Source organism: Balaenoptera musculus, chromosome 5 (genome assembly GCF_009873245.2).
Source record: "Balaenoptera musculus isolate JJ_BM4_2016_0621 chromosome 5, mBalMus1.pri.v3, whole genome shotgun sequence".
NCBI classification, from domain to species: Eukaryota; Metazoa; Chordata; class Mammalia; order Artiodactyla; family Balaenopteridae; genus Balaenoptera; species Balaenoptera musculus.
Window position 1 is genome coordinate 14,857,472 of NC_045789.1, and position 23,896 is coordinate 14,881,367.

The 23,896-nt window shown below is 41.4% G+C and overlaps 1 protein-coding gene across 8 annotated transcripts in view; it reads left to right on the forward strand.

Moving 5' to 3' along the window:
- Window positions 1-23,140: 23,140 nt before the first annotated feature.
- Window positions 23,141-23,896, forward strand: part of PDLIM5 (PDZ and LIM domain 5) — a 208,990-nt gene continuing 208,234 nt past the window's right edge. For all 8 annotated transcript variants that reach the window (XM_036852954.1, XM_036852957.1, XM_036852964.1 and 5 more), the window contains exon 1: window positions 23,141-23,224. The gene's annotated coding sequence lies outside the window, so the exon portion shown is untranslated. The remainder of the gene's footprint in view (window positions 23,225-23,896) is intronic.

Here is a 23,896-nt window from a genome sequence, read left to right on the forward strand (position 1 = left end):
AGAGAAGGAAACTGCTCTATATAAATGCCAGAGTCAGAATGTGTGGCAACCCTTAAGGGTACAATGGAGTGCACTCCAATATTATTCTTTGGGTTGGAATTGATTTTTAAGGATTCATGTCAGGAACTTCCCTGGCGGTTCAGTGCTTCCAATGCAGGGGGCACGGGTTCAGTCTCTGGTCGGGGAACTACAATCCCACATGCCACGCGGCACAGCCAAAAAAAAAAAAATGAAGTCAGTGGACAGGCTGTTTGATCTAGTCAAATTCTTATGGATCGGCTAGGGTTGGGTTAGAAAGGAAGCCACTTAGAACAAATGAAAGAAGTCCAAAACCTCTGGCTCTGTTAACTAAAGTGTCTCATTTGTTACTTACTGTGAGAGACAGAGAGCTAATGAAACAGAAATTCTAAACCTGTTATCTGAGAGCTCTTTGAAATTGTTTAAATTCTCAACTCTTTGATAAGGAAAAGCTAAGATAGTAATAACAAATTGGTAGCAAGTGCATGCACAAAGGAGAAACAAAGAGTATGTTTTATTAATGTTATAGAGAAACAAATATTAATAGAATCAATAAGCTTGTAAAAAGATGAGAAAAAAAATTTTTTTGGTGTTCAAGTTGAAAATCTAAGCGAGAACTTTGATTCTTTGGGAAGCCATCCCATAGAGATTGAGTTATAGGCTAGTCTTTCTTTAACAATCCCAGAAAAAAAGCCAGAGTCCTTTCTCTGAAAGCTGGAAAAACAGGAAAAATCTGTATTTGTATTTTGCCTGTAGTCAAGTCTAAATGACCTGAGGGATGGTAGGTGGCACACCCAGGAGTCAATAGTTTCTAAGTAAGATTGCTTCCTAAACGTCAGCAACGGGGCTAGGAGTTTCCTTCCACTGGAAGACATTAATTTCAAATGCTACTCAGGTAGGTAAGCTACAAGCTTAGAAATTGGATATCTTCATAGCGAAGTGTTTTAGTAATGGGAAAAAAGCGGAAATTAGTAACTTTCCGCTTTAGGAAAAGTTGGAAAGAAAGCCCTTGTTAGTGCTTTCCCACCCTGGTCTGGGGAAGGTGTGTTATGAGCATCATAAGTGACCTACTGCAGTAGTCCCCGGCAAGGGAAAAGTCCATCTGGTTACCGCAAGAGAGTGAGGCTGTCCTTAACTTCATTCACCTCATTTTACTCTGATTCTATTCTTGCTGAGCAAAGTTCTAAATTTTATTTTTCAATTAGACTTTCCTAGAAGTGAAATGACCTGAACCTCCCAGATTGCTTCACAAGTATCCTTTGTTATAAATTAATAACCTGAACTTCTGGGTTTTTCATCAGCTTCTAGTGAGATTACTTATAGCACTAATGTGTCCCTGAAAGTCTGTCCGTTCCATAGTTGGACTAATAAAAGTGAATTCTCAACATGCTCAGTTTTCATCGTTGGCCACCTCACGAAGATTTATTTACCCTGAGAGTTTCAATCTGAAAAATCCTGCCAATTGTTTTCTTTTTTTTTTTTTTTACTAACTCTTTAAGAGTAACACGGATGAACTAAAATTCACATTCTTTCACTGAACCTGAAAACTAGTTTGGGAAATCTTGTCATGTATAAAACTTATTTTTGTTTAAAACGATATATAAAACTTTAAAATTATATTATTGATGGTAATCACTGAGGCTGGGTAATGGATACACTGGGAGTTTTTTATATTATTCTTTCTATTTTGTTCATGTTTGAATATTCTACTATAAAAAGTAAAAAAAACAAACAAAAAGACGTATCAGGAGATTTAAAATTCATCTTCAAAGAGCTCTCTAAAATTGAGGTAACGTGATTTGTTCACTGCCTGGATTTTCGGCGTGTTTGTCTCCATAACAAGCGAAACTTGAGCTCAAGTTACTGGGGCAGTGCTCTCAGATGTCTACCAGCTTTGCCTCTGCTCTTTCTTTGCCAGGAGGTACTATATTTGGATTTGTGTGTAACAGGTGATACTTTGGCTCAAGTTGGAATGAACCAACTCATTTCTTTTCCAGGAGGGATTGATACTTGTTTGCTCATGCGGATCACATTGAACTATCTGTGAAATAGATAGGATTTTGATTCTCCTAGGGGTGTTTCTGCTTTCTCTTAAAATAACTAGACGTTCTCCTTGTACTCTAAGGTCTCTGTCCCTTTGTACACCAACAGGATCTCTTATTCAAAACTGATTTATGCTCTTGTCTCTAGGTCAGAAACGCTTAAGTGTTTCAGAGGCTAAGTTCGGAAATGACGACACTAATTTAATTATTATATGTATAATTCACATATTATATTATACTATATAATATTGTATAAGTTCAGTATAAAATTCAAAATAGTATAAATTGAATAAATAGTGTAAATAATATACTTTATAAGTAATATAAAATTATATTAAATATAACAGCGAGGCTCCAAGCAGTTTTCAAGAAATCTGACCAGATAGAAAACTAGAGATGCCCTGTTTTTTCCCCCCTAAAGATTAAATCCTACGTAAAAAGACTTATCAGCCTAATAAATTTCATTAAAGGAGATGTTCAACTGATGTTAATTTGGAAAATGTGCCTCGTTTATCTCACTGTGGTATTCATTTTGCCTACGTTTTTCACAGTATTTTTTGTCATATTACTTTAATACTATGGTATGTTGAGAGTATTTGTTTAAAAAATTATCAACATTTTCTTTTAATGTTGTATGTAGCTTTGACTAAGATGGCTCTATTAAAATTGATGAAGGTGTCCCTATATCAAGTGCCTTGGTTAAATTAAAAAATAAAATAAAATTAGATATTAAAAATATCTAATAGTTTGGTTTTATCTAAACCGAATTTGTGAATATTTTATTTTTCAGATTTAATTTGGATGTTTGACTTTGTATTGATGGAACAACCATATACATGTTCTCAAATTTTTCTTCCTATGTTACCGACCAGGGTCCTTGGCCTCCTTAATCAGTAGAAATTAATCAGAAGCCAGACAAGGGGCTTCCCTGGTGGTCCAGTGGGTAAGACTCCACGCTCACAATGCAGGGGGCCTGGGTTTGATCCCTGGTCAGGGAACTAGATCCCGCATGCCGCAACTAAGAAGCCTGCATGCCGCAACAAAAGAAGCCTGCATGCCACAACGTAGATCCCACGTGCCGCAACTAAGACCCAGCACAGCCAAAATAAATATAAAAGAATAAAATTTGAAAGATTAAAAGAAAAGAAAAAAAAAAAGAAGAAGCCAGATAAGAAATTCAGGCAAGGCTTTACTGGGGCCCCTGCTGCAGCGGGGGGGAGTGAGAACAACAGGTTCCCTTGCTTGCTCTCCCCGGGGCGGAAGGCCGAGCTTGTCCCTTATGTGGGGTGAGGGTAGGGGTGTGTCCAGGGGTCGGCTGGAGGGGTGGCTTAGCGGTTTTGCCCACCCCTTAGGTCGTGTTGTGTGAAGGGGGCATGCACAGTGCCCTGCTTTGCTCCAGGCTCTTCCAAAGTGGCAGTTGGGTTTTTTGGCCTCTTTGTATCTTTTGTCCAGAATTTGCCCTAACTGTGCATGCATGCAGTTATTTTTAGTGCCATATAGTTTCCTTGTATTTGTAGCTCGAGGAGAGATGTGTCCAGGTACAAGCACTGCAGCATTGCAGCAAAAGGTCCCAGGTCCCAGCCTGTCACATCACCCTATGAGAGACTCTACACACTTATTCTTAAGGGGTAAGGGGCCGAAGGTCTCTTCTGAAACTTCTTCCTACGGGACAGGGGCCGCAGACCCTAGCCTACCCTAGAGCTGTAGAAGTCCCTCACTGACTGTTCCGAGGACCTGTAGGGACCTGGGCCACTTTCCACTGGAATGGGCTGAACTCCTTGGGCCATCATGAGCCTTACTTCAAACTGTTGGAGCTTAAAAGACACAAACTTAACCAAAAGGTTAAACAAACAAGGGCTAAGAAGGAGAACAACAATAGCCATTAAAGGGCCAGAAAGGGAAGGAGCCAGGCTAAATTTGGGCTTCCTTAACTGTTGACCAGACAGGGGAGGCGATGTTGCCCCACCAAAATTGTGAAGCCACTCTGCCGGGGCATATATTTCCTTCATATTAACTTTTACCTGTCCTGTCCCGTTGATCCAAGTGCAGCAGGAAGTATCAATTACCGCACAAACTCTACCTTGTTCTGCCAGAAGGTACTCAAGGGCCAGACAGTTGTCAAGAACCACATCAGCCAAGGAAATAAGAGAAGTCCCAAGTCCCGTTAGGGCTTCAGATAGGAACCAACCCACTACATCATTTTACTTATCTGTTGATGGTGCCTGTCTTTTGAATAGGTATCTCAGCTCTTCCACTGGCTCAGAGGTGTATTGTTCTTCTGTTGTGACCTGCGGGGTCTCTGGAGGTAAAAGCTTTAGTCTGGACAAATGTACCTAACTAGATACCCCTTGCATTTTGACGGCAGTAGGGGTGGTTAAAATAACTTTATAGGGGCCCTTCCATTTTGGCAATAGTTGGTCTTGTGGGGGGGGCCTCTTTCCAAGTTTTAAGAAGAACTTGGTCCCTGGGGTTTATTTGTGAAGGAACTGCTCCTTCCTCTGTATTTTTTAGTGGGAGCTGGCAGTGCCTTGTGGGCAGAGTCCTGGGTTGCCTTCTGAACTTGTCCTAGAATAATATATCTCAGGATCTGGTTCACTTCCTCATCCAGTAGAATGTCAGTAGTAAGAAAAGGCCTCCCTTAGGTCATTTCAAATGGGCAAAGTCTCAGACCACTTCTGGGGGCTACACGGACCCTGAGGGAAGCAATAGGAAGGAAGTTGTTCCAGAGTTCATGAGTTTCTTGGCAGAGCTTTGCTAAGGTTTTCTTTAAAGTATGGTTCATTTTCTCTACCTTCCCTGAAAACTGGGGGTGCCAAGAGGTGTGTAGCTTGTAGTCTATCCCTAGGGCCTCTGTGAACCCCTGTGTGATTTTGGCTATAAAAGTGGGCCCGTTATTGCTCTGCAGGGACTTTGGAAGTCCAAACCAAGGAATTATTTCTTTTAAGAGGGACTTACAGACTTCCATAGCCTTTTCAGATCGGGTCGGGTAGGCTTCAACCCATCCTGTGAAAGAATCAACAAACACCAGAAGATATTTATAACCTGATTGTGGGGGAATTTGGGTGAAATCTAACTGCCAGTCTTCCCCCAGTTATGTCCCTCAGTGTTGAATTGGCCTGAGAAACGAAGGGGGGGATTGGATGGGTCTGTGGGTTATTAAGGGCACATAAATCACAGGCAAGCGTTACTTGTTTTACTGTCCTTTCAAGCCCCTTCCCTGAAAAAGCCTTTTGCATCAAGTCCCATAGTGCACCCCTCCCATAGTGGGTGGCACCATGCAACTCTTAGTGACTTTGCATTGTTGGGCTTCAGGGATTAGAACTTTATCCTCCTTTTTATACCAGCCTGTGCTTCCCTTCTCATAGCCCCATTTCTCAGCATTTTCTTGTTCCTGTGGGGGATACTGGGAAAGGCTAGGGAGTTCAGGGGGGCCAATCACTAGAGCCATAACTTGTTCAGGTTCCTGCAGTCGAACTGCCTGTTTTGCAATTTGATCAGCTTTGCTGTTCCCTTGGCTCACAAAAGAGCCATCCCTCTGATGGCCTCTACAGTGGATTACTGCCACCTGGGTCAGAAGCTGCACTGCTTCTAAAAGAGCCAGAATCAAATCTTCATGTTTTATGGGGGGAATTTCTAGCGGTTAACATTCCTCTTTCTTTCCAAATGGCAGCATGAGCATGTAGCACGTGGAACCCATGTTGAGAGTCAGTAAAAATATTTAATTTCTTATCCTTCACTAATTGCAAAGCTCTCATTAATGCAATTAGTTCAGCCTCCTGGGCTGATGTCTGGGGTGGCAGGGTCTTGGCTTCTATGACTTCATCTAGACTAACTGTTGGCATACCCCGCCTTTTGGGTTCCCATTTCTACAAAACTGCTCCCATCAGTAAATCATTTGACCTCAGGGCTGTCAAGACGCTCATCTAGATCAGTCCTGCTGGAGTAAATTTGTTCTATGGTCTCTATACACTGATGCAGTAAGTCTCCACTCTCGAATGCCAGAGGCAGAGTCGCTGGGTTCAGGGTTTGGCATATCTTTAAGGTAATGTCGGGGGTGTCCATTAGGAAGGCCTGATATCTTGTTAACCTTCCCCCAGTCAACCAATGGTGTCCTTTGACCTCCAGCACAGATTGTACATGATGAGGGGTTAACACATCTAAATGTTGTCCCAGGGTGAGCTTAGAAGACTCATTAACCAACAGGGCTGTGTCTGCTACTGCCCGCAGGCAGCTTGGCCATCCCAGGGCCACTGAGTCCAGTTGTTTTGAAAAGTAAGCCCCTGGTCTCTGATCCGGTCCCAGTTTTTGGGTCAGGACCCCTAGTTCTATCCCTGACCTCTCGTGAACGTGTAGTGTGAAGGGCTTGTCCAAATGTGGAAGCCCCAGTGCTGGTGCTTTACTCAACTCAAGCTCTAGAGTCTCAAAGCCCTGCTGGCGGTCCTTATTCCATTGAAGGGGTTCCCTTTCTCCTCCCTTTAGAGCCTCATATAGGGGTTTGCCCTAAGGCCATAACTTGGAATTCAGATACGACAGAACCCAGCCATCCCGAGAAAGCCTCGGAGTTGCCTCTTTGTGGTTGGAGATGGTAATGCACTAATTGCTGTTTTCCTGTCTGTGGCCAGGGCCCGTGCCCCTGGGGTCAAAACAAATCCTAAATATTGAACCCACTGTTGTGAGATCTGAGCCTTGGAAGTAGAGGCTTTATATCCCCTTTTAGCCAGAAAATTTAGGACCCTAAAGTATTTTGATCTGAATCTTGTTTGGTCTCACTAATTATCAATAAATCATCAACATACTGTAGCAGAGTTCCCTTCTCAAGGCTCAGTTCCCTCAGTTCCCTTGCTAATGCGTTTCCAGAAAGATGGCGGCTGTCCTGAAAACCCTGCGGAAGCACAGTCCGGGTATACTGGGTAGACTCCAGGGTGTCAGGGTCCCTCCATTCAAAGGCAAAAAGGTATTGAGAGTCTGGATGTAGGGGAATACAGAAAAATGCATCTTTGAGGGCCGAAACAGAGGAATACTGGGTGCTCCCTGGCACTTGGGCGAGGAGGGTGTGTGGGTTTGGCACCAGTGTGTGAACAGGGATGACTGCCTCATTCACTGCTCATAAGGCTTGCACAAACCGATACTCTCTGTTAGGCTTCTGAATGGAAAGGATTGGGGTGGTGCAAGGGGATTGGCAGGGCCTAATGAGTCCGTGTTTTAGGAATTTGCTGAGCAGCGGTTGGATTCCCCTTAGGGCCTCAGGCTTTAAAGGATACTGTCTCTTCCAGGGGTATTTTCCCCAGGCCTTAATCTTGTTTTATTGGGGGAACACGTTTTGCCCTTCCTGGCACCGAGGTATCCCAAGCTGCAGAATCTACTTGTTCTCTAATTTCTTGAGGGGTGTCTTATCCCAGTTACATTTACTTAAAAATGTAATCATATCAGACTTTTTTCCCTGTTGACAGATTTTATAACAGAAACAATATGCACTTATTGACTTCCAGGAACCCTAGGTACAATGAAAGTATTGTACTTTATGTTGATGACCCTAAAACAGGTCTGTATTAATTAAATCCACAAGTTTAAGCTAGACAAGTTAATTTCTATACAACCAGAGATCTCATAGTTTTCCCGCTTGAATTTATTTATTTATTTATTTAAAAACTTTAATTAATTAATTTATTTATTTATTTTTGGCTGTGTTGGGTCTTCATTACTGTGCGCAGGCTTTCTCTAGTTGAGGTGAGCGGGGGCTACTCTTTGTTGCAGTGCGCGGGCTTCTCACTGCGGTGGCTTCTCTGGTTGTGGAGCACGGGCTCTAGGCGCACGGGCTTCAGTAGCTGTGGCACACGGACTCAGTAGTTATGGCTTGCAGGCTCTAGAGCTCAGGCTCAGTAGTTGTGGCTCACGGGCTTAGTTGCTCTGCGGCATGTGGGATCTTCCCAGACCAGGCCTCGAACCCATGTACCCTGCATTGGCAGGCAGATTCCTAACCACTGCGCCACCAGGGAAGCCCTCCCCCCCCCACACGCCCCCCCCTCCAGCTTGAATTTAAAATGGTCCTCTTTTTTTTTTTTTTCCTCAGTCTGGGGACTGCAGATGAATCAGGTAGTTCCTGAGAGCCCAGGCAGAACAGTTACATTGCAAAGGTGGAGGAGAGAGATGCAAGCCCCTCCAGCTCAGGCAGACTAGTTATATTGCAAGAGCAGAGGCGGGAAAAAGGCAAGCTCCTGTCTTTTCTTTTTGTTCTTTAAAATCCCACTAAGTAACCCGAGGCTAGAGTCTCAGGCAATGCGGGCTGCATTGGTATTTCAAGGCTTAAGTGCTCCACCATGACCACAATGTCAGCAGAGACTTGCAGGAGCAGTTGGACAGACAAAACCACAACACAAACAAAGATACCAATCACGAAACTTAAAGACACAAGCAAGAAGTTTTCAGGATAAAGGGGATGGGAGTGCAGGTGCGAGGACCAAGGGAGAGGTAAAGGGAGGGGGGACAGAAAAGACTGAAAAAGAGAAAGAGACAGAAAGAGAGAGATTGCCTTTTCAACCCCTCCCCTGCGTGTGTCTATTCAGGCACCGACCTGCGTGCTTCCAGAAAGGGCCAGGGAAGGAGAAAGCACCCTGTCCACTACCCACCGGCGTGATCGAGCCCAGAAACCAGCCAGTTGTACGTTGTCTGTGGGTCCCCAACCAACAGGTGGGACCCTCACCCACGGGTACACCAGTATACAGAAACCTGCCGCTTCAGCCGGTTCCCAGCGGGACTTCTCTTGGTGGCAGGAAAATAAAGGTGAGAATATCGGGATGACCGGCCTTCCAGCTACTACACGACATGAGGTTTGAACCTCTATCGCTCTCATAATTCTCCTGTCAGGAAGAGCCCGCTGGACCAAGGTCTGCACCGTGTGAGGCGAGCCTCTCCCGCCTCTGCTTGTCACCTGTCCAGGTGAGCCGTTGCCGGCCAGAGGGAGCAGGTCTCGCAAGCTGCGAGGAGTGACGCTGTCGCTGCCCGATGTCCACTCTCTCGGAAGGACAGGACAGAAGTGGGAGAGGACAGAGAGAGGAGAGGACAGAGAAGCAGAGAGATTTCAGGAGAGGGAACGGGACAAAGGGGAGGGGAAAAGGACAAAGGGGAGGGGGGAAGTGTTGCCTGGATGAGGGTACTGAGGCCCCGCAGGGGCCAGGAGGGTGGACTTACGAAAAGCGCTGATGCTGAAACAAGAGGTCCAGGCCGTTGCTTGTCACCCACAGGGAAGCTGCGTTCGGTGGTCCCGGAGGTGCCCAGATCCTCTCCCCAGAATGGGACAAGTGCCCCACGCTGGGCGCCACAAAGTATGTTACTGACCAGGGCTCTTGGCCTCCTCAAGCAATAGAAATTGATCAGAGGCCAGATAAGAAATTCAGGCAAGACTTTACTGGGGCCCCTGCTGCAGCGGCGGGGAGTGAGAACAAACAGCAGGTTCCCTTGCTCGCTCTCCCCGGGGCGGAGGGCCGAGCTTGTTCCTTATGTGGGGTGAGGGCAGGGGTGTGTCCAGGGGTCGGCTGGAGGGGTGGCTTAGCGGTTTTGCCCACCCCTTAGGTCGTGTTGTGTGCAGGGGGCATGCACAGTGCCCTGCTTTGCTCCAGGCTCTTCCAAAGTGGCCGTTGGGTTTTTTGGCCTCTTTGTATCTACTGTCCAGAATTTGCCCTAACGGTGCATGCATGCAGTTATTTTTAGTCCCATATAGTTTCCTTGTATTTTGTAGCTCGAGAAGAGGTGTGTCCAGGTGCAAGCACTGCAGCATTGCAGCAAAGGGTCCTGGGTCCCAGCCTGTCTCACCTAGAGAAATTCATTTAGGTTCTGTGGAGATTTTAATTTGACTTTTTAAAAACTCTTTTTCACATACTGAAAGATATGTTATTATTACAAGGCCTTTTTCTGTAGGGAAAGCTATAAATCTTCATAGAAATAATGGTTTCAGATTAAAATATTTAAAGAAAATTTTCCTTATGATCAAGTTTAGAGTTTTCTCTCTTAATCCTGAAATGACCTTTATTATGATCAATCTTTTTATCTTATTGTAACTTATTCACCTAATAGTTATGCGAAGACATAAAAATCATCAAGTTTACAAACTGAATTAGACCCACACTGGGCTGAATCAGACTTGCTTGAAAAGAAATTTTCAGAGATACAAACTTTCATAATATACTCTGTAAAAGCACCCACTTATTTTACATGTGCTCTGTAGTCAAATATTTTGGTCTCAAAAACTAGCTCTGCCTATACTAGCCAGCTGTATGACTGTAAGTTATATTAGCTCTGTACTTTCATTTCCTATCTGAAAATAATAGTACCTAACTCCTATGGTTGCTACGAGGATGAAATACATATAAAGGATTCAGAAGAGTATCTAGCTACTAGTATTTAATAAGTAAGAGTTATTGTTCATAATTTTAATTTGTTCCATATATATTTGTTATGTGTATATGCCAATGTATATAACAATGTTACATGTATTAATATATACAAAAAATGCTACTCTTAATTTTCAGTTTATTAGAAAAGTAAAATGCTTTCAGAGAAAATTTGAAAAGCACAAAAAGCAAATAGAAGTAAAATATAATTATACCAAGTTTCACTACCCAGAGGCAACCATTGATAGCATTTATATCTAGACTTCTTCCAGAATTTTTAAAATATAAGATTTAATGTCTAAAGTAATAATATTTAAGTAAAAATGGATGAATTTTGTTATTTATATATCAAAAACTGCAGTTATTTTGTTAAAGCTTTTAATTCTGAGAAGAAGCAGGTATCGAACTTTGGCTAAAGAATAGTTTAAAGATATATTGTTGCATGAAATAATCAGATTATGAAGATAGTTAAAGATTCCAGTTTCGTATCTCATAGATTTTAAAAAATGTCTTGTTTACTTTCTTCATTAGTTAACCTTTTCACAGCTGGCAGAAAATGGCTTTGAGTAAGTTCCTAGAATTCGTCTTATGAAAATAAATGCCAATAAATATGTGCATATTACATACTGGCAGAATTTGATGTGATGTATATTCCATTTTCAGTGGAATTAAGTATAGTTTTGGTTTATGTTATTGATCCATATTTATTCTTTCATATCATTCCTTATCTTAAAAATAATTCTGTGCTTTAATCAGATTTTTGATGAATTGATTCATCATTCTTAGTACAGCATCCCTTACATTTTGGCTAGGAATGACATGCTTTAATGCATTCCACTATGACTACACATGTGGACACCTTCCAATGAAAATATTAGTTTCTTTGCTTTTCCCAGAGTATGTAAATGGATTTTAAAAATACTTAGTAGAGGTACTATTTTTTGGGTGGAGAGATTTTACTGTAAATAAAGCTTGCTATGATTAGATTTCCTCAAGGATCTTTCCAATCCAAAATACCACTTGCTTAAATGACCTTACTTGTACACTAGTCTTGTTAATAATTATGTCCTCATAGCTCCACCACTGATGGGAGAGACACATGGAAAAGCATGAGAAATTCTAAACCCAGACAATGTGAAAAACTACCTAATGGATCAGTAAAGATTACATCAGTGGTTTGGGACAAAACCATACTTAAAGAAATTTAGATTTAAACACCAATTAAATTAAAATTAATTTGGGGCTAATATAAGTTTATATTATTATGATGAATTTAGTCAATTCATGTAGTTTTAAAAAAACAAATGCGTGTTGCTTTATTCTCATTATAGATATATTAAATATTCTATAAAAATCTGAAATTTAGAAAATTATAAAGGAAAAAAATAACAGCCTCATAATCCCATCTCCCAAAGATGACCACTGTATATACTTTATTATATATATATAGACAAGATCTTGATTTAAGAAGTATTTTATTTGTGATAAATAATTGCAATTTTTACTAGCTCTTTTACTGGTTAGAAAATTGACAATATAGAAAGAAAATATTTATTTCCAGATTTTAAGTGACAGTGAGTCATCACACAACATTTTAATAATGGGAATGCTTCTAAACAACTGAAAATGCTTAATATAAAGTCACCCATTACAAAAACCCAAAAAGCAAAATCTAATATTTTCCCTCAAATGAGTTTGCTTTTAAAATCACTTATATCAACAGAATATGAGACATGGTAAATCCTCAGTAAGTAAGCATGCATAGCATTGTAATGATTTATCCAGGGTGGTGATGATAAAAAGAATCACCAACAATGTTATCAGTCAGGATCCTGAGAGGAAACAGATGGTACCCTCAAAGGTATTTAATTGAAAATAACTTAACAAAGGGACACTGTATAGAGGTGTCGGCACAGTGTATTCTCCAAAAATGACCTAATACCTTTTATAAGTAAAATCTTTCTAAGTGGGCACTCTCACAGTGTGCCTTATTTCTTCACATTTTCCTTAACTAATTTAGTACAAATGTGCAAGATGTTATACATGGAAAGCTAACAATTTTCAAATTTATCTCTTTTTGGTTTCCTAACACACTTCTTCTTAACTCTTTTTACATGAAGGTAAATTGGAAACAGGAAAATGAATAAGGTTTCTTCCCAGCCTGTTTTGCCTCCCGGGCCAGGGAGATTGATGTCTTGGTAGTACCAACTAATAGGGAAGTTATGCTGAAGGCCCATTTCTTACTTTCTTGACTCTCTTCAAATAATGTTTTTCTTCAGCTTTTTCAATGATTGACCTACATGCTTTGTTTCTATCTCATCTCCAAAATCATATATTGGTCTATCCTTTCAAACTCCCCCAGACTCCTCAAAGAAATGATTTTATCTGAGCAAAACATCAGACTGGCTAAACCTGGATCTTATCATGAGGAATATTACTCCCCTTCTGCAGTCTCAAACTTGGAGCTCCTGAGGACTTTTTTCAGTGTCTTTACTATCTACCCTTCTCATTGATACCCCTCACTTACCAATTGGATTTTTTTGCTTACTGGAAATTGCCAGTGAAATGCATATTCATTTTAATACTTGCCACTCTTTCTTCAGTATCAGTCAGTTATTAATACCACCCCCAAAACCCAGACTTGAAACTTGAAAGCTAGTTTTAACAAGTTGAAACTTCTTTTTAACTTCTTCCTCAAGCACACGTTTACTCAGATACCTAAGCTTCACGGATCTGTTCTTAGAGTCTTTCTCATCCATTTCTTTCTTTCCATTCTCTGTGCCTGTTTTAGTTCTGGCCCTTCTCCCAGGAGTCAGTAGTAAGCTTTAGAATGACAGTATGCCTTTCTCCCTAGATTACCAAATGTTTCTTTAGGTATTGAAATAGTTAATACTTCCTCTCCATTCCGGATATTAAACGTTAAATACTCATACCTATGAGTGGTTTATTTATCTTTCAGGATTAGGACTTAAAAGATAAATTGACTTAGAGTAATGTAGGAACTTTTTAAAGACTGGCACTTTATAGTTTATTGGGTGCAACTGTAAAAGCTCATCACAGCCATGTCATCTTATAATTTAAAGTTTCTGTTATTTTTGAAGTACTGCAAGAGGATTCTGAGTCATACATCGGATAATAAAATGTTGGCGCAAACAGTTATACATGGAGGTAAATACTGTTTAGGTGGAATATTCTTAAAAACTCTTCCTGCTAAATTAGTTAATCTTTTGATCTACTTTTCTTTTCTAATTTAGCTTTTTGTGCACTGGTTTTGATAAAGTGACGCTAATATGGTTTTCTTTGTGGTGAGTGCCTCATTGCTTAGGCCATGGTGTTAATGAGGTTAAGGACGTTGGTCTGATTTCCCAATGGTTCAGTTATCTTCCTGCAAGTCTGTAGTCACACACTGACCTTCAAACCATGGCCAACCATTTCATAAATGTTAGTCATGAGGGAGACAGAGTAGGGGAGTCAGAATGGCTCAGTGTCAATTCATTCTAAAGCAAGTTAAGGCAGATGCCCTACCAAAAGTGGTTTAGGAGTTTTGTCTTCTCTTGTTTAGAAGTAACTCAGCATTTATTTAATTTCCATAATTTGCTACAGATTGCACGTCTATGGCCCTCAACAATGTTAGTTGCTATAGCTTTCCACCTTCTTTCTCTGGTCTTTAAGCTGGATGGCTTACTGAATTTACTGAGATGCAGTGTGTTGAGATGAAAAGGGCACGGTTTTTGGAGTCAGACCCTCTGCTCTACTTCTATCACTATTTAGTTGTGTGCCCGTGGTTAAATTTCTTGATCTCCAACTTTCTGATTCTTCCTTGGAAAAAAATACCTACTTTATATGGTTGTAAGAATAAAATAATATACATAAGTCAAGAAATAGTACCTGCATAATAAATGCTAAAGTTCTCTATTTGTCTTTTGTGATACATAAATAAATCTAATCAATTGGTTAGGAAAGTTTCATACGGCTACCTTTTTTTTTTTTAACATCTTTATTGGAGTATAATTGCTTTACAATGGTGTGTTAGTTTCTGCTGTATAACAAAGTGAATCAGCTCTACATATACATATATCCCCATATCCCCTCCCTCTTGTGTCTCCCTCCCACCCTCCCTATCCCACCCCTCTAGGTGGTCACAAAGCATCGAGCTGATCTCCCTGTGCTATGCAGCTGCTTCCCACTAGCTATCGATTTTACAGTTGAGGCTACCATTTGTTTAACGCCTACTTAGTGCCAAGCACGCTTTATATATATATTATCTCTACTCCTCATGATAACCTCAAAAGGTAATTTACAGTTATTTCTTTTAAGACGAGGAAACTGAGATAAGTTGCTGCTATCTGGGATGCATGGTTTTCACTGAAGCACAGGACACAGTAAATTGGGGATATAGGGATATTTCTAGGGAAGTGGTTTTTAAGCATAATAGTTGGATGATTACCTGGAGGGGGGTTGTTTGTTAAAAAGGCAGACTCTTGGGGCCCATCTGCAAGGATCCTGGGTCTGGAGCCCAGGAAATTGCAGTTTTAACAAGCTATCTGTGCCATTTTGATACAGTTGGTTCTTTGGAGGGCACTTAAATAAATATCAACCTATGCATCATTATTGAATTTGGTTCATTTCCCTTACACCCCCGGCTTTAAACTGTGGTAGGAGGAGGAGGAGAATTCAGAGGCAGGCTATCGCCTGTAGGCTAACACTAATTTGCATAGGTAAATAACACGCTCAACTCTTCATTACCTAAAGATGCTTACCCTCTAGTGACACCTCTATACACTGCCTGCAGTTCTTGATGTCTTGTCAACCTGGATTCATTCAGGCTCTAACTGTATTAGCAGCAAACAGATGAGGAGAAGCAGAGATGGGACTGTTACAGGGTAATTCCACAAATCGCCCTGTGGAACTGTTACAAGCTGCAATCTTTTGCAACTTCAATTTTCCTGACTGTAAATGGGATGACACTTGTCGTATAAAGTTATTGTAAGGATTACTACACTGTCTAGCACATGGCAGGTATTATAAGTGGCAGGTGTTATTATTTATTTATTTATTTATTTATTTATTTTTGTGAGATATCAAACATGATGACAAATATTAAAGCACTCTATAAACCAGCTCACATTAGGAAACCCTTCCCTCCAACATAATCTTTTGGAGAATGTGAAGAAAACTGTGGACTATAGCCATCCAGTGAAAATATAATAATGCCAGTCAACATAGGTAATTTAAAATGTCTCAGATTTGGTTCAAGATGGCAGAGTAGAAGGACGTGCTCTCACTCCCTCTTGCAAGAGCACCGGAATCACAACTAACTGCTGAACAATCATCAACAGGAAGACACCGGAACTCACCAAAAAAGATACCCCACATCCAAAGACAAAGGAGTAGCCACAGTGAGACACCAGTAGGAGGGGTGCAATCACAGTAAAATCAAATCCCATAACTGCTGGGTGAGTGACTCACAAACTGGAGAACACTTAATACCACAGAAGTCCACCCACTGGAGTGAAGGTTCTGAGCCCCACGTCAGGCTGCCCAACCTGGGAGTCCGGCAACGGGAGGAGGAATTCCTAGAGAATCAGACTTTGAAGGCTAGTGGGATTTGATTGCAGGACTTCAACAGGACTGGGGGAAACAGAGACTCCACTCTTGCAGGGCACACAAAGTAGTGTGCGCATTGGGACGCAGGGGAAGGAGCAGTGACCCCATAGGAGACTGAACCAGACCTACCTGCTAGTGTTGGAGGGTCTCCTGCAGAGGCGGGGGGTGGCTCTGTCTCACCATGAGGACAAGGACACTGGCAGCAGAAGTTCTGGGAAGTACTCCTTGGCGCGAGCCCTCCCAGAGTCCGCCATTAACCGCAGCAAAGAGCCTGGATAGGCTCCAGTGTTGGGTCGCCTCAGGCCAAACAACCAACAGGGAGGGAACCCAGCCCCACCCATCAACAGACAAGCAGATTAAAGTTTTACTGAGCTCTGCCCACCAGAACAATAGCCAGCTCTACCCACCACCAGTCCCTCCCATCAGGAAACTTGCACAAGCCTCTTAGATAGCTTCATCCACCAGAGTACAGACAGCAGAAGCAACAAGAACTACAGTCCTGCAGCCTGTGGAACAAAAACCACATTCACAGAACGATAGACAAGATGAAGAGACAGAGGGCTATGTACTAGATGAAGGAACATGATAAAACCCCAGAAAAACAACTAAATGAAGTGGAGATAGGCAACCTTCCAGAAAAAGAATTCAGAATAATGATAGTGAAGATGATCCAGGGCCTCGGAAAAAGAATGGAGGCAAAGATCGAGAAGATGCAAGAAATGTTTAACAAAGACCTAGAAGAATTAAAGAACAAACAAACAGAGATGAACAATACAAGAACTGAAATGAAAACTACACTAGAAGGAATCAATAGCAGAATAACTGAGGCAGAAGAATGCATAAGTGACTTGGAAGACAGGATGGTGAAATTCACTGCTGCAGAACAGAATAAAGAAAAAAGAATGAAAAGAAATGAAGACAGCCTAAGAGACCTCTGGGACAACATTAAACGCAACAACATTCGCATTATAGGGGTCCCAGAAGGAGAAGAGAGAGAGAAAGGACCAGAGAAAATATTTGAAGAGATTATAGTCGAAAACTTCCCAAACATGGGAAAGGAAATAGCCACCCAAGTCCAGGAAGCGCAGAGAGTCCCATACAGGATAAACCCAAGGAGAAACACGCCGAGACACATAGTAATCAAATTGGCAAAAACTAAAGACAAAGAAAAATTACTGAAAGCAGCAAGGGAACAATGACAAATAATATACAAGAGAACTCCCATAAGGTTAACAGCTGATTTCTCAGCAGAAACTCTACAAGCTAGAAGGGAGTGGCATGATAAATTTAAAGTGATGAAAGGGAAGAACCTACAACCAAGATTACTCTACCCGGCAAGGATCTCATTCAGATTCAATGGAGAAGTCAAACGCTTTACAGACAAGCAAAAGCTAAGAGAATTCAGCACCACCAAACCAGCTCTACAACAAATGCTAAAGGAACTTCTCTAAGTGGGAAACACAAGAGAAGAAAAGGACCTACAAAAACAAACCCAAAACAATTAAGAAAATGGTAATAGGAACATACATATCAATAATTACCTTAGGGCTTCCCTGGTGGCGCAGTGGTTGAGAGTCTGCCTGCCAAGGCAGGGGACGCGGGTTCGAGCCCTGGTCTGGGAAGATCCCACGTGCCGCGGAGCAGCTGGGCCCGTGAGCCACAATTGCTGAGCCTGCGCGTCTGGAGCCTGTGCTCCGCAACAAGAGAGGCCGCGATGGTGAGAGGCCTGCGCACCGCGATGAGGAGTGGCCCCCGCTTGCCGCAACTGGAGAGAGCCCTCGCACAGAGGCGAAGACCCAACACAGCCATAAATAAATAAATTAAAAATAATAATAATAATAATAATAATCTTAAATGTGAATGGATTAAATGCTCCAACCAAAAGACATGGGCTCGCTGAATGGATACAAAAACAAGACCCATATATATGCTGTCTACAAGAGACCCACTTCAGACCTAGGGACACATACAGACTAAGAGTGAGGGGATGGAAAAAGGTATTCCATGCAAATGGAAATCAAAAGAAAGCTGGAGTAGCAATACTCATATCAGATAAAATAGAATTTAAAATAAGGAATGTTACAAGAGACAAGGAAGGACACTACATAACGATCAATGGATCAATCCAAGAAGAAAATATAACAATTATAAATATATATGTACCCAACACAGGAGCACCTCAACACATAAGGCAACTGCTAACAGCTATAAAAGAGGAAATCGACAGTAGCACAGTAACACTGGGGGACTTTAACACCTCACTGACACCAATGGACAGATCATCCAAACAGAAAATTAATAAGGAAACACAAGCTTTAAATGACACAATAGACCAGATAGATGTAATTGATATTTATAGGACATTCCATCCAAAAACAGAAGATTACACTTTCTTCTCAAGTGCGCACGGAACATTCTCCAGGATAGATCACATCTTGGGTCACAAACCAAGCCTCAGTAAATCTAAGAAAATTGAAATCATATCAAGCATCTTTTGTGACCACAATGCTATGAGATTAGAAATCAATTACAGGGAAAAAAACGTAAGAAACACAAACACGTGGGGGCTAAACAATATGTTACTAAATAACCAGGAGATCACTGAAGAAATCAAAGAGGAAATCAAAAAATACCTAGAGACAAATGACAATGAAAACACGATGATCCAAAACCTATGGGATGCAGCAAAAGCAGTTCTAAGAGGGAAGTTTATAGCAATACAATCTTACCTCAAGAAACAACAAACATCTCAAATAAACAATCTAACTGTACACCTAAAGGAACTAGAGAAAGAAGAACAAACAAAATCCAAAGTTAGTAGAAGAAAATAAATCATAAATATCAGAGCAGAAATAAATGAGATAGAAACAAAGAAAACAATAGCAAAGATCAATAAAACTAAAAGCTGGTTCTTTGAGAAGATAAACAAAATTGATAAACCATTAGCCAGATTCATCAAGAAAAAGAGGGAGAGGACTCAAATCAATAAAATTAGAAATGAAAAAGGAGAAGTTACAACAGACACCTCAGAAATACAAAACATCCTAAGAGACTGCTATAAGCAACTCTATGCCAATAAAATGGACAACCTGGAAGAAATGGACAAATTCTTAGAAAGGTATAACCTTCCAAGACTGAACCAGGAAGAAACAGAAAATATGAACAGACCAATCAGAAGTAATGAAACTGAAACTGTGATTAAAAATCTTCCAACAAACAAAAGTCCAGGGCCAGATGGTTTCACAGGTGAATTCTATCAAATATTTAGAGAAGAGCTAACACCCATCCTTCTCAAACTCTTCCAAAAAATTGCAGAGGAAGGAACACTCCCAAACTCATTCTAGGAGGCCACCATCACCCTGATACCAAAACCAGACAAAGATACTACAAAAAATAGAAAATTACAGGCCAATATCACTGATGAATATAGATGCAAAAATCCTCAACAATATACTAGCAAACAGAATCCAACAACACATTAAAAGGATCATACACCATGATCAAGTGGGATTTATCCCAGGGATGCAAGGATTCTTCAATATGCACAAATCAATCAATGTGATACACCATATTAACAAATTGAAGAAGAAAAACCGTATGATCATCTCAGTAGATGCAGAAAAAGCTGTTGAGAAAATTCAACACCCATTTATGATAAAAACTCTCCAGAAAGTGGGCATAGAGGGAACGTACCTCAACATAATAAAGGCCATATACGACAAACCCACAGCAAACATCATTCTCAATGGTGAAAAACTGAAAGCATGTCCTCTAAGATCAGGAACAAAACAATGATGTCCTCTCTCACCACTACTATTCAACATAGTCTTGGAAGTCCTAGTCATGGCAATCAGAGAAGAAAAGGAAATAAAAGGAATACAAATTGGAAAAGAAGAAGTAAAACTGTCACTGTTTGCAGGTGACACGGTACTATACATTGAGAATCCTAAACTGCCACCAGAAAACTACTAGAGCAAATCAATGAACTTGGTAATGTTGCAGGAAAAAAAATTAATGCCACAGAAATCTCTTGCATTCCTATACACTAACGATGAAAAATCTGAAAGAGAAATTAAGGAAACCCTCCCATGTACCATTACTACAAAAAAGAATAAAATACCTAGGAATAAACCTACCTAGGGAGACAAAAAACCTGTATGCAGAAAACTATAAGACACTGATGAAAGAAATTAAAGATGACACCAACAGATGGAGAGATGTAACATGTTCTTGGATTGGAAGAATCAATATTGTGAAAATGACTATACTACCCAAAGCAATCTACAGATTCAATGCAATCCCTATCAAATTACCAATGGCATTTTTTTACAGAACTAGAACAAAAAATCTTAAAGTTTGTGTGGAGACACAAAAGACCCTGAATAGCCAAAGTGGTCTTGAGGGAAGAAAACGGAGCTGGAGGAATCAGACTCCCTGGCTTCAGACTATACTACAAAGTTACAGTCATCAAAACAATATGGTACTGGCACAAAAACAGAAACATAGATCAATGGAACAAGATAGAAAGCCCAGAGATAAACCCACACACATATGGTCAACTAATCTATGACAAAAGAGGCAGGGATATACAATGGAGACAAGACAGTCTCTTCAATAAGTGGTGCTGGGAAAACTGGACAGCTACATGTAAAAGAATGAAATTAGAACACTCCCTAACACCATACACAAAAATAAACTCAAAATGGATTCGAGACCTATGTAAGACTGGACACTATAAAACTCTTAGAGGAAAACATAGGAAGAACACTGTTTGACATAAATCACAGCAAGATCTTTTTTGATCCACCTCCTAGAGTAATGGAAATAAAAACAAAAATAAACAAATGGGACCTAATGAAACTTCAAAGCTTTTGCACTGCAAAGGAAACAATAAACAAGATGAAAAGACAACCCTCAGAATGGGAGAAAATATTTGCAAACGAATCAATGGACAAAGGATTAATCTCCAAAATATATAAACAGCTCATGCAGCTCAATATTAAAGAAACAAACAACCCAATCCAAAAATGGGCAGAAGACCTAAATCGACATTTCTCCAAAGAAGACATACAGATGGCCAAGAAGCACATGAAAAGCTGCTCAACATCACTAATCATTAGAGAAATGCAAATCAAAACTACAGTGAGGTATCACCTCACACCAGCCAGGATGGCCATCATCAAAAAGTCTACAAACAATAAATGCTGGAGAGGGTGTGGAGAAAAGGGAACCCTCTTGCACTGTTGGTGGGAACGTAAATTGATACAGCCACTATGGAGAACAGTATGGAGGTTCCTTAAAAAACTAAAAATAGAATTACCACATGACCCAGCAATCCCACTACTGGGCACATACCCAGAGAAAACCATAATTCAAAAAGATACATGCACCCCAATGTTCATTGCAGCACTGTTTACAATAGCCAGGACATGGAAGCAACCTAAATGCCCATCGACAGACGAATGGATAAAGAAGAAGTGGTACATATATACAATGGAATATTAGTCAGCCATAAAAAGGAACGAAATTGGATCATTTGTAGAGACGTGGATGGACCTAGAGACTGTCATACAGAGTGAAGTAAGTCAGAAAGAGAAAAACAAATATCGTATATTAACGCATATACATGGAACCTAGAAAAATGGTACAGATGAACCGGTTTGCATGGCAGAAATTGAGACACAGATGTAGAGAACAAACGTACGGACACCAAGGGGGGAAAGTGGTTGGTGTCGGGGGGTGGTCGTGTGATGAACTGGGAGATTGGGATTGAGATATATACACTAATATGTATAAAATGGATAACTAATAAGAACCTGTTGTATAAAAAAATCAATAAAATAAAATTCAAAATTAAAAAAAAAAAGACAGCAATGGTTACTGCAAATAAAATATAATGTCTCCTTACCCACATTAAAAAGCAGGCAAAATTAATTTTAATTATATGTTTAACCAAATATAAAAAATTTTATTTCAACATGTAATCAATATAAAATTAATGACATTTTACATTATATTTTTCATGATAAGTCTTAAAAATCTACTTCAATTATAGCTCAATTTGGGCACTACATTTTCAGTGGTAAAGTGAAATGTAGTCCTTCCCAAACAATAAAGTTTATGTTTAATGGAAGCATGTTATCCTACTTCAGTTTTTAAATTTAAATTAAACTTACATAAAACAAAAAATTCAGTGCCTCAGCCGCAGTAGACACATTTCAAATGCTCACTAGCCACACGTGACTAGTGGCTACCGGTTTGGACAGAGCATAGTTTTGGGTCTTCTCTAGAATTCTGTTTGCACTTCTAGTGGACTCACGGATCCCATGAGCCTTGCTTTACATGTCCCTTGGTTAAGAATTGTCCTTTTCACATTTTATAAGCCAATTCACTGTTTAAAAGAAGCCTACAAGTTACTTTCTGTATGTTCACTGAACATTATTCAAATTTGCTCATGAATAAATTCCTTGGGCTAAATCAAGCAACTTTACAGAAACTGCGAAGTGAACTATTGATCTGGATTTAGAAAAATAAGCTGAGGCTATAATGGTTGAACCACTTTTGGCCGCTGCTGTTTATCACGGTCTTATGGTTTGATAAGAGGAGTTAACTTCTAGATATTAAAGTCACTGATTTTCACTTTCCTGACAAGTAAACGTTAAGAGTCTTCACTTCTCAGGGCACATAAAGCTCACCCAAAAAACCGGGCAGTGGCTGCTGAACTTGCATAGATAGGGATTTATCCAAAGCCCTCTCCTATTTTAGCCAAAGCAACTGCTCGCCAATTCAAAGTTTCTTTAGAGAGAAATGCATCCACTATAAAACAGGCAGGGGGAGCGGACTTTTGCCAGGTACTGCTCAAAACCCCCTAAGACTACTGCCACCGAAAGTCTGTAGTGCAATTGTTTCACCGCAGCGGCTTCAGCTCGCCGCAGAAAGCCCGCTCGCTAGGCGCCGCAGAAAGCCTTCCTTCTCCCAGCGCCTCCCAGCCCTGCTCGGCCCGGGGGCGTGGCCGGGGGCGGAGGGGGCGTGCCTTGTCTCGGGGGCGGGGCCTGTGGGGGTGAGGAGCCAGGAGGCGGAAGTTCCCGGGGGCCGTGGGGAGGGCGTACACACCGCGAGTCACTTGTCAGCGCTCGTCTGAGGCGGAGGTATCGCCGCGCCGGACCCGAGGTGAGTGGCCGCCCGCCGGCGATGCGCGTCTCGGATCCCGGGTAGGGAGGAGGGAAAGAAGGGGTCGCCGTACGCAGAGCGCGTGGAGGGAAGCCCAGCTAGTGGAGAGGAGGGGGCGCGCCTCGCGCCGGGTGGCTGCTCAGGTGTTTGCCGGACGCCGATCAGCGGAGGTGGGAGAGCGGCGTGGGAAGAGGAGCGCCCGGGAAAGGGCGGCGCGGGAGCGGGCCCCAGGCCAGAGGACGGGCACTGGAGCCCGGGCGGGCTGGGACGAGAGCGGCGGCGTCGCCGGGCACGCACCGAGGCGTCCGGGGACACTCGCGTCCCGCGCGAGTCTCCTGGGGGTGTGGGGAGGAAGCGGGTCTAAACGGGAACGGCGTGCTGATTTTTTATTTGCTCTCACGCTACTGAGAAGCATTTATCTCCCCCCGAATATTTAGGATTGTGTAACCTGTTAGGGGACAACTTCCGTGCGTCCAGAAATAAAGCTTGTTTAAAAAAACAAATCTGTCACGAATGCCAGATTTATTAGTGCTCGCGTACTTGGTGGGGCTTTTTTTTAAAAAGACTGTGGTCCCGTTCGTTTGACAGTAAGTGGAAAAAGGAAAGGCGTATGGACAGGGCAGTCCTAGGAAAGAAAATTCGTGGCTGCGCTGGGCAGGGTAGGTCTCGGGT